Below are 9,335 nucleotides of genomic sequence, written 5' to 3'. Positions count from 1 at the left end.
ACGCGATTGTGTAGTCCAGCCCGCTTGGAACGTCCTGTCTAAAAATGGATTCTGATAAATAAGATGTCTTAGGAAACAAGCTCAGAGATGCTTATCTTTTTGAGGCCTGTGTTCCTGATAAGAACAAAAAAAATAAGTTTCAGTTGAGACTCCTTACAAAATTTTTCCTGTTGTGATCTCTGCCTCCTGGGCAGATTCGGTAGCTGGAAGTTTCCCTAACAAACTTTCCCCCATTATTTATTCCTGTGAGTCAGTTTTATTTAACCAATGCAGAGTAATGTCTGAGAGCTAGTGAGCCCCGTTAAGGGGCTTGCTTACCTCAAATAAGGTATTTCGCAGTTCTAAAGATCCCCAGACAGTTTCCCGTTGTGAGCGTGTAGAGTGAGGAGAAGAGGGCCAAAACCTGAGCCCTGGGGAGCACTTAAGGGACAGAGGAAAAGAGCCTGAGAAGGAATGATCAGAAGGAGAGGAGAACCAAGAGTTTGGTGTCAGAGTAAGTGAGAGAAGGGTTTAAATGAGGGAAAGGCTGACAGTGACAAATGCTGGGAAGGAGTCAGGTAGGGTTGGTCCTGAAAAGTGTCAAGGGGATTTTGTGTTCTGACAAACATTCGATGGATAAAAGAGAAAGTCAGAAATCAGATTTGGGAGGGCACGGTTGGACTCTTGCAGGCATAAATCCAATAACATGTGGGTTTGTACCTTGTACCTTGTTAGGTGAAAGGAGGGCCCTGTCATTTCATGATCTAATATTGTAGAAAACTTGTGCCATCTACTTTGGATAAATTGAATTGTTATGGAGATTGTACCCCATGTTAAGAAGTGAAGAAGTGAAGTTGAAAAGATAATTGGAAAATTGGAAGTGAAAATTCTTTATGCTGTAGAATGAAACAGACGTTATTCTCCTCACCTGGAATAGCCACCATTTATGCATCTACAATTGTAAATCTTACCCATCCTTTGAGGTCTATCTCTAACATGCTATCTCTGACTACATGAGTTCCCACCCATCTCCCTGCTCTTGACTACTCTGGTTAGAGATGAGGTCCTTAATCAGTTGGCCAAGGCACACTGGTGTGCCTGGAACCACCAAAATATGATGACCAATTTTGCCCACAGTGTGAAATGTATTGGTTCTACAATTGATTACACCTACTATTTCAGGGACATCTATCAGTTGGAATGTTTATCTGAGTAGACTGGGCCATCTTGCGAGGTAAAGTGGGACTCAGCTTGAGGCATATAGAGGCATAAATTAAGCTGGCAGCAAAGAAATGTTCCCCTTTTTTTCCTGGCACATGAAGGATCTTTGTCTTGTGAGGCTAAAAGAGAATGTGGTCAGGACAGTGCACAGTTTTGCTCAAACAACAATATAAAGTTAAAAGACAGCCAAGTGGAAAGGCCCCCTACAGAGGGATTTATAGACATCACAAAACAATGTTACCCAGTAGTGGAGTCTGCTTTGTAGTTGCTGCTATCTTATTTTAGTGTCATTTTGAATATTTAAGTTTGTCTGCCACTTAAATATTAAGGTCTAATATTTGAAAGTGTGTCATGATCAGGAGGAGGTCGACATGTATGGTGCTCCTATTTACTCTCTGTGGCTTATGTGCTTTGACTGGAGACAAGGACCTGATTTATATTATCTTTGGTATCTCAGTGGCTACAACCCAGTACATATTTGTAGGTTGTTTATGGAAGCTGCTTTTGGTTGTTTTGCTCAGTTGGGTTAAGTTGGATTAAATCAAAGGTTGAAATTTACTCCCAGAATCCCTGGGCCAGTTGGCTTAATAATCTTACCTGGCACCTTAACCCTTTCTATTAAGTCAGTTACCTGGAAAATGAATACCTTGTGTCAGAGGACTTAATAAAAAGTCTGTCTAATTTCTCAGAATCTACTACTAACACCAGAAAATCTGTCCAATCTGGTAACTTTGTCTCAACACAAGAACAAGTATGTCTAAGAAATCCTTAAGTTAAACCATATATAAAGAAAATCTTAGCTTTGAAGAGCAACCAGAGGAATATTCTTATCATATATTCTAGCACAGACATTCTACAAGTTTAACTTCAGATATAGGAAACAGTCATCTCTGAAAGCAGAGTTCCAGAGTAAAAGTCTAAATTGTTGTGTAAATTACGTTTAACAAAAGATTTTCAGCTATATGGAGAAATCTTTACAAAGCTATAAACCTTTATGAGTTTATAATTTCTAAGTTGCTATTACTGATAATTACCAATCTGTATTTAATTAGATTTTTTTGTGTTTTTAGCTATCAATTAAATACTCATTATGTGCTAACTACTTTGTATACATGATCTCTTTTAATAATCTAAACAACACTGTAAAGTGATCATTGGTTACTTGCTTGCAGTCAAGTTATCAAGTACCAGAACCGAGATTCAATCTCAGGACTTACTTGCTCCAAAGCTCTTGTGTTTAACCCGTTCTACTGGCTGCTTCAACTCATACAGCAAAGTACAAAGCAACTTACTTTACTTAGTCATTAGGGAAACCAGGCTGAGTTCATCTTTCAGCAAGATCAAAGGAGTTCGTCTTAAAAAAAGCACTTTTCAAGGTGATATATCATCAAGGGCTCCTCATGATGAAACAATGACTCAGTTTATCTCCAGCACATCAAGGTCATCAAAGGTCCCAGGGTGCCTTATTCACTGTTCAACAGCAAGTCACAAAGGGTCTCCCGTGCATCCCATGCTGCCTAAGATGGATAACATCCCAGGTTTCTCCAATATTTCCTGAGACTGGTTGTGAGGAGATTCATACAGCACACCATGAAGCAGGATCCAATCATCAAACAGTGCCAGAAACATTCCCTGATACACAGTGCACTTTGCAGTGTATCAAAGGTGAGGAGTGGAGGGGTGCCAGGAGTGATTTAATTCAGAGGTTCTTTTGGGAATAGGATAAGCTGATCTTTCCAATCTCCTTGTCAATTTTCACTACCTCTAATGAAAGGGCTTTGGAACTAGGTTAATAAATTAGTTTCTCAACACCTGCTACCAGTAGTCTCAACTATCAACCATCCAGTGAAACCACTGAAGGGAAAATATATTTGCCTAAGTAAATTCCTAAGTTCTAAATTTCCTATGAATATTGTAGAATCCTACATAAGCATATGAAAACATGTAATATATATTTGTCTCCAAATCTTCTGGGGTTACCTTTTATTTTAATGTATAAATATCAAGTTCCTATTTCATATAATTGTAGGAAGTACAGTATCCTTCAGAGTATTCTGATGATTTCTATAGAGGTGTTAACTTCTCTGGTGGCTTCCTGTCACCTCTCACTCTAAATTCCCATTCCTGGCTCTATCCCTCAATTCCCTTATACCATCTCATCTGCAGTTGCTGTCTTTGCTTCAGAACATTTTGTACCAAGTATTGACACAGACTTCTCCTTGATTCTCCAAAGACTAGGTACCTTTTATGAGGAATAGGCTTAAAATTTTGAGAATACCAGAGGGTGGGTACAGCACAGAAACAAAAAGAACTGAAATTTTGTATCAGAATTCACAATTCTGAAGGTCCCAATCATTTCTTATCACACATAATTTCTTACTGGCTTTCATCTCCTTAGGACTCAACTAGGGGAATGGATATAAGTAAAATGGATATATACTACACATTAGTTAAAAGCAATGAACAATTTTGCTAAATTTATGCTAAATTGACATATAGCAATATAAATAGACCTAAAAAGTTAATGCTGAATGAAGAAGAAAATGTGATTTATAAAACAATATCATTTAGGCAGATATTTAAAAACTGCAACTACACCACATGTTTTCGAGGATACGTATATATTTAAATAAAGGTTAGAGAGTGAATTGGAAAGACAATATATTAAATTCACTAGAGATGTGCTTCTCAGAGTTCTGAACTTTAGCCTAGAGACCATTTAGGCTATGCACTCAGTTTACTTTGTAGCTTTGTTGCCCTGGGTCTAATTTTCAACACAGTCTTCCCTGTGGCTACAGGAGACAGCTGAGTCAATAGTGTGCCTTAAGTTGACAGCTGGCTGACCTGATCTTCTCAGTTTCCATTTTCAGAGCTTTTAAAACAACTGACCAAAGGCAGACAACTCAATAACTCTTACAACTGCAATTGTCCCCATACTATTTAAGTGCCTCCAGCTATTGCATAAGCTGATGTTTCACCTCCATCTGAACCTCATCCCAGTTCACCACCAGTGAGAGTTTTTTCCTGGACCCAAAGGGCTATGTTCTTTATTCTGTTTCACCACCTTCTCTCTTAGAAGCAACAATAAGGGACATCCTTGCCTTATTCCTGTTTGTAAAGGGAATGCTTCTAAAGTTTTAGTTAAGTTTCATGTTGTAACTTTTCTTCTCAATGTATTGTGGAAATAGGTCCATACCAATTAATACTTATATATAACCAATCCTCATTATTGGTGGATTCAGCGACTCATTAAAATTTATTTGTAACCCCCCAAATCAATACTCATAGTGCCTTCATGCTTATTCATGGGCATGAGCAGAGCAGCAAAAAATTTCTCAATGTGTACATTCCCAGCTGAAGTCAAGCAAGGCAATGCTCTGCCTTCTTTTCCAGTTCTCATACTGAAAAGAAGTGCCTTTTTCGCAGTCTATTTAATAGTACATTTTTGTGCTTTTTCTTGGTGACTTCCCTGTTTAAAATGGCCCCTAAGTGTAGTGCTGAAGTGCTATGTAGTGTTTCTAAAAGCAAGAAAGTTATCATGCACCTTATGGAGAAAATATGAATGTTAGATAAGCTTCTTTCAGACATGAGTAAGAGTGCTTTTGGTCATGAGGTGAATGTTAATGAATCAACGAGGTTTATTAGGTAAGGTTTGTTTGTTTTGTTTTTTTTTTTTGCGGTACGCCAGCCTCTCACTGTTGTGGCCTCTCCTGTTGCGGAGCACAGGCTCCGGACGCGCAGACCCAGCGGCCACGGCTCACGGGTCCAGCCGCTCCGCAGCATGTGGGATCCTCCTGGACCAGGGCATGAACCTGTGTCCCCAGCATCGGCAGGCGGACTCTCAACCACTGCGCCACCAGGGAAGCCCTAGATGAGGTATTTGTAAACAGAAAACCACATTTCAAAAATTATGGGCTGATTGGATGATGAAAGTATTGTGAACCAGAGGCTCACAGAAACCCAACCTTATTTCTCCTAGGAGTGATGAGTAACTAGTCACCAATTCAGTGTTTTCAGCAACGTTATAAAACCTAATTCCTGCAAATAACAAGAATCAACTACATATATTAAAATAAAAGAAACATTACATGGGACATACTTCTACTACAAAATAATTTATTATTTATCTGAAACAAACTCTACATATCTAAATTACATCTCTTTAATTATGTTTCCCTGATGGTTTGGATCTCAACAGTTCCTTGTTTTGTAGAATTTGCTTAGACATTTAATGCAGTTATAATCTGTGTTCTATTTAAATTGTACATAAACTTTCATTTTTTTAAAGTTTTTTTAATGTGGACTATTTTTTAAGTCTTTATTGAATTTGTTACAATACTGCTTCTGTTTTTGTTTTTTTTGGCTGCAAGGCATGTGGGATCATAGCTCCCCAACCAAGGATTGAACTTGCATCCCCTGAATTGCAAGGGGAAGTCTTAACCACTGGACGGCCAGGGAAGTCCCTTATTTCATTCTTTTGTCCACTACTATTCTTTAGTGAAAAAAGACTCTCATAATCAGCATTATGACCCACTATACTGAACATGTGTTGGCATAAAATTGGTAACTGAGAATTGACCTTCCAATTTGATTTGTTGAAGTGCATAATACTATCTTTCCATTCTTCAGTATTACTTAGCATCTCTTCATCAAACTCTAGGTAAAAAAAAAAATAAAGTTTTTCAAGTAATAAAATCCATTTCAAAAGATAGTCCTGGCAATTTCATAAAAATTACCTACGTCAAATGAGAAATTCTTTTCCATTTTAATGAGGTCCCTCTTAAAAAGTGTCTTGACACTTAACTTTCTAACACCATACACAAAAGTAAGCTCAAAATGGATTAAAGAGCTAAATGTAAGGCCAGAAACTATCAAACTCTTAGAGGAAAACATAGGCAGAACACTCTAAGACATAAATCACAGCAAGATCCTTTCTGACCCACCTCCTAGAGAAATGGAAATGAAAACAAAAATAAACAAATGGAACTTCAAAGCTTTTGCACAGCAAAGGAAACCATAAACTAGACCAAAAGACAACCCTCAGAAAGGGAGAAAATATTTGCAAATGAAGCAACTGACAAAGGATTAATCTCCAAAATTTATAAGCAGCTCATGCAGCTCAATAACAGAAAAAACAAACAACCCAATCCAAAAATGGGCAGAAGACCTAAATAGACATTTATCCAAAGAAGATATACAGATTGCCAACAAACACATGAAAGAATGCTCAACATCATTAATCATTAGAGAAATGCAAGTCAAAACTACAATGAGATGTTATCTCACACCAGTCAGAATGGCCATCATCAAAACATCTAGAAACAATAAATGCTGGAGAGGGTGTGGAGAAGAGGGAACACTCTTGCACTGATGGTGGGAATGTGAATTGGTACAGCCACTATGGAGAACAGTATGGAGGTTCCTTAAAAAACTACAAATAGAACTACCATATGACCCAGCAATCCCACTACTGGGCATATATCCTGAGAAAACCATAATTCAAAAAGAGTCATGCACCAAAATGTTCATTGCAGCTCTATTTACAGTAGCCCAGAGATGGAAACAACCTAAGTGTCCATCATCCAATGAATGGATAAAGAAGATGTGGCACATATATACAATGGAATATTACTCAGCCATAAAAAGAAACGAAATTGAGCTATTTGTAATAAGGTGGATAGACCTAGAGTCTGTCATGCAGAGTGAAGTAAGTCAGAAAGAGAAAGACAAATACCGTATGCTAACACATATACATGGAATTTAAGAAAAAAAATGTCATGAAGAACCTAGGGGTAAGACAGGAATAAAGACACAGACCTACTTGAGAATTGACTTGAGGATATGGGGAGGTGGACGTGTAAGCTGGGACAAAGCGAGAGAGTGGCATGGACATATATACACTACCAAACGTAAGGTAGATAGCTAGTGGGAAGCAGCCACATAGCACAGGGAGATCAGCTCTGTGCTTTGTGACCGCCTGGAGGGGTGGGATAGGGAGGGTGTGAGGGAGGTAGATGCAAGAGGGAAGCGATATGGGAACATATGTATATGTATAACGGATTCACTTTGTTATAAAGCAGAAACTAATGCACCAGTGTGAAGCAATTATACTCCAATAAAGTTGTAAAAAAAAAAAAAGAATTCCTGAGTCCAACGTATGACTAATTTGTTTATTGATAATTTTCACTTGAGGTAATCAGTTAGATATCCTATCTTCACTAGGTGACTAGACTCTGCAGGAAACTTCTGCCTGAGCTCTCCTGAAACCAAGTTTCAGCGCATGTACATCAGCACAAATAACAGCAGTTTCATTCAGAGATGATGAATCATGTCTTCAGGCAAATAAGGACATTGTGAAGCTTGTTCCTGGATGTTCCTTTGAATTATCTTGCTCCTGTTGTGTTATATTATTTGCCTTTATTAAAAGCGTTATATGATTATGTTCAAAAAAGTAGAAATAAATATATTTTAAAAATAAAAGTAAAAAATAAAATTAAAAGATAAAAAAAATTTTAAAAGTAAAAATTTCCCTGGTGCCTCCGCTATTATTGTCCTTGCACCCACAGAGAGCTACAGTCAACCCCTGACTCCCCAGGAGGCCCTGCAAGACCTCTAGGTAGGTCTCTGGACCTGCTTTGTCGGACCCACCTCTGCGTGTGTTCCTCTCACCAGCTTCTGCTCCTGAAGCTGGCCTGGAGCATATGTGCTAGTGTAAGCCATCTGGGGTGCAGGCTTCCATGGGCATGGCACAAACCACTGGGACCTGCATGGCCAAAGGAGGCTTTGGAGGGGGATGGCTCACAGCCCACTGGGGCCTGCATGGCCAAAGAAGGCTTTGTTGGGGGCAGCACGCAGGCCACCAGGACCTGTGCTGCCTGGCGGAGGCTTTGACTGGGGTGGGGGTGGGGTGTTCCTGGTATTTGTTTTGGATATATCTCATATCTTTTTTGGTGCCTCGGTCCTCTTTTACTTTCTTCTTTTGTGTTAAACAGATATTTTAAAGTGAGGAATAAAATATACATTTTAAGTTAAAAAACAATTTCAGATTAATGTTAACTTAATTCCAATATTACACAGAAACTGTTCAAATATGTTTCTCTTACTACCCCCTCCTTTGTGCTATTTTACTGTAAAGTATATCTTTAACATTATGAGCCCAACAATGTTTTATAATTGTTTCAGGATACGTGCTGCTGAAGTGAGCACTATAATTATTGTTTTATGCAGTTGTTTTTAAAATTATTTGAGGAGAAAAGGGTATGCATCATATCAATAGAATAAAGGATAAAAACCACTTAATCATTTCAGTAGACACAGGCATTTGACAAAATTCAATGTGATAAAAGCACTCAAGAATCTATGAATACGGCTTCCATTGTGGTGCAGTGGTTAAAAATCTGCCTGCCAATGCAGGAGACATGGGTTCCAGTCCTGGTCCAGGAAGATCCCACATGCTGTGGAGCAACTAAGCCCATGCACCGTAACTATTGAGCCAGCGCTCTAGAGCCCGTGAGCCACAACTACTGAAGGTCATGTGCCTAGAGCCCATGCTCCACAACAAGAGAAGCCACCGCAATGCGAAGCCTGCACACCACAACGAAGAGTAGCCCCCACTCGCCACAACTAGAGAAAGCCCGTGAGCAGCAATGAAGAACAAATGCAGCCATAAATAAATAAATAAATAAATAAATAGAAGGAAACTACGAATACAGGGAAGCATCCTCAGCCTGATAAAGAGCACCTATGAAAATTCATGTTTAACATGATCCTGAATGGTAAATGACTGGATGATTTCTACCTAATGTCAGGAACAAGACAAGGATGTCTGTGCACATCATTTTCCTTCAACATTGTACTGAATGTTCTAGTCAGGGCAATTTAGACAGGGAAAAGTTATCAAAGGCATCTGTATTGAATAACAAGAAGTAGAACTATATCCATTCACAGATGACATGAAATTATGTACAGAAAATCTCAAGGAATCCAATAAAGCATTATTAAAACTAATAAATGAGTCCAGCAAGGTCATAGGATACAAGATCAATAAATAAAAATCAATTGTATTTCTATGCACTTTAAATGAATAATCTAACAATGAAAATAAGAAAACAATTCAATTTATGATAACACTGAAA

Source organism: Mesoplodon bidens (assembly GCF_964165515.1).
Source record: "Mesoplodon bidens genome assembly, contig: HAP1_SCAFFOLD_129, whole genome shotgun sequence".
Lineage (NCBI taxonomy): Eukaryota > Metazoa > Chordata > Mammalia > Artiodactyla > Ziphiidae > Mesoplodon > Mesoplodon bidens.
The sequence above is the reverse complement of the archived record's forward strand: the minus strand, read 5'-3'. Positions refer to the sequence as shown.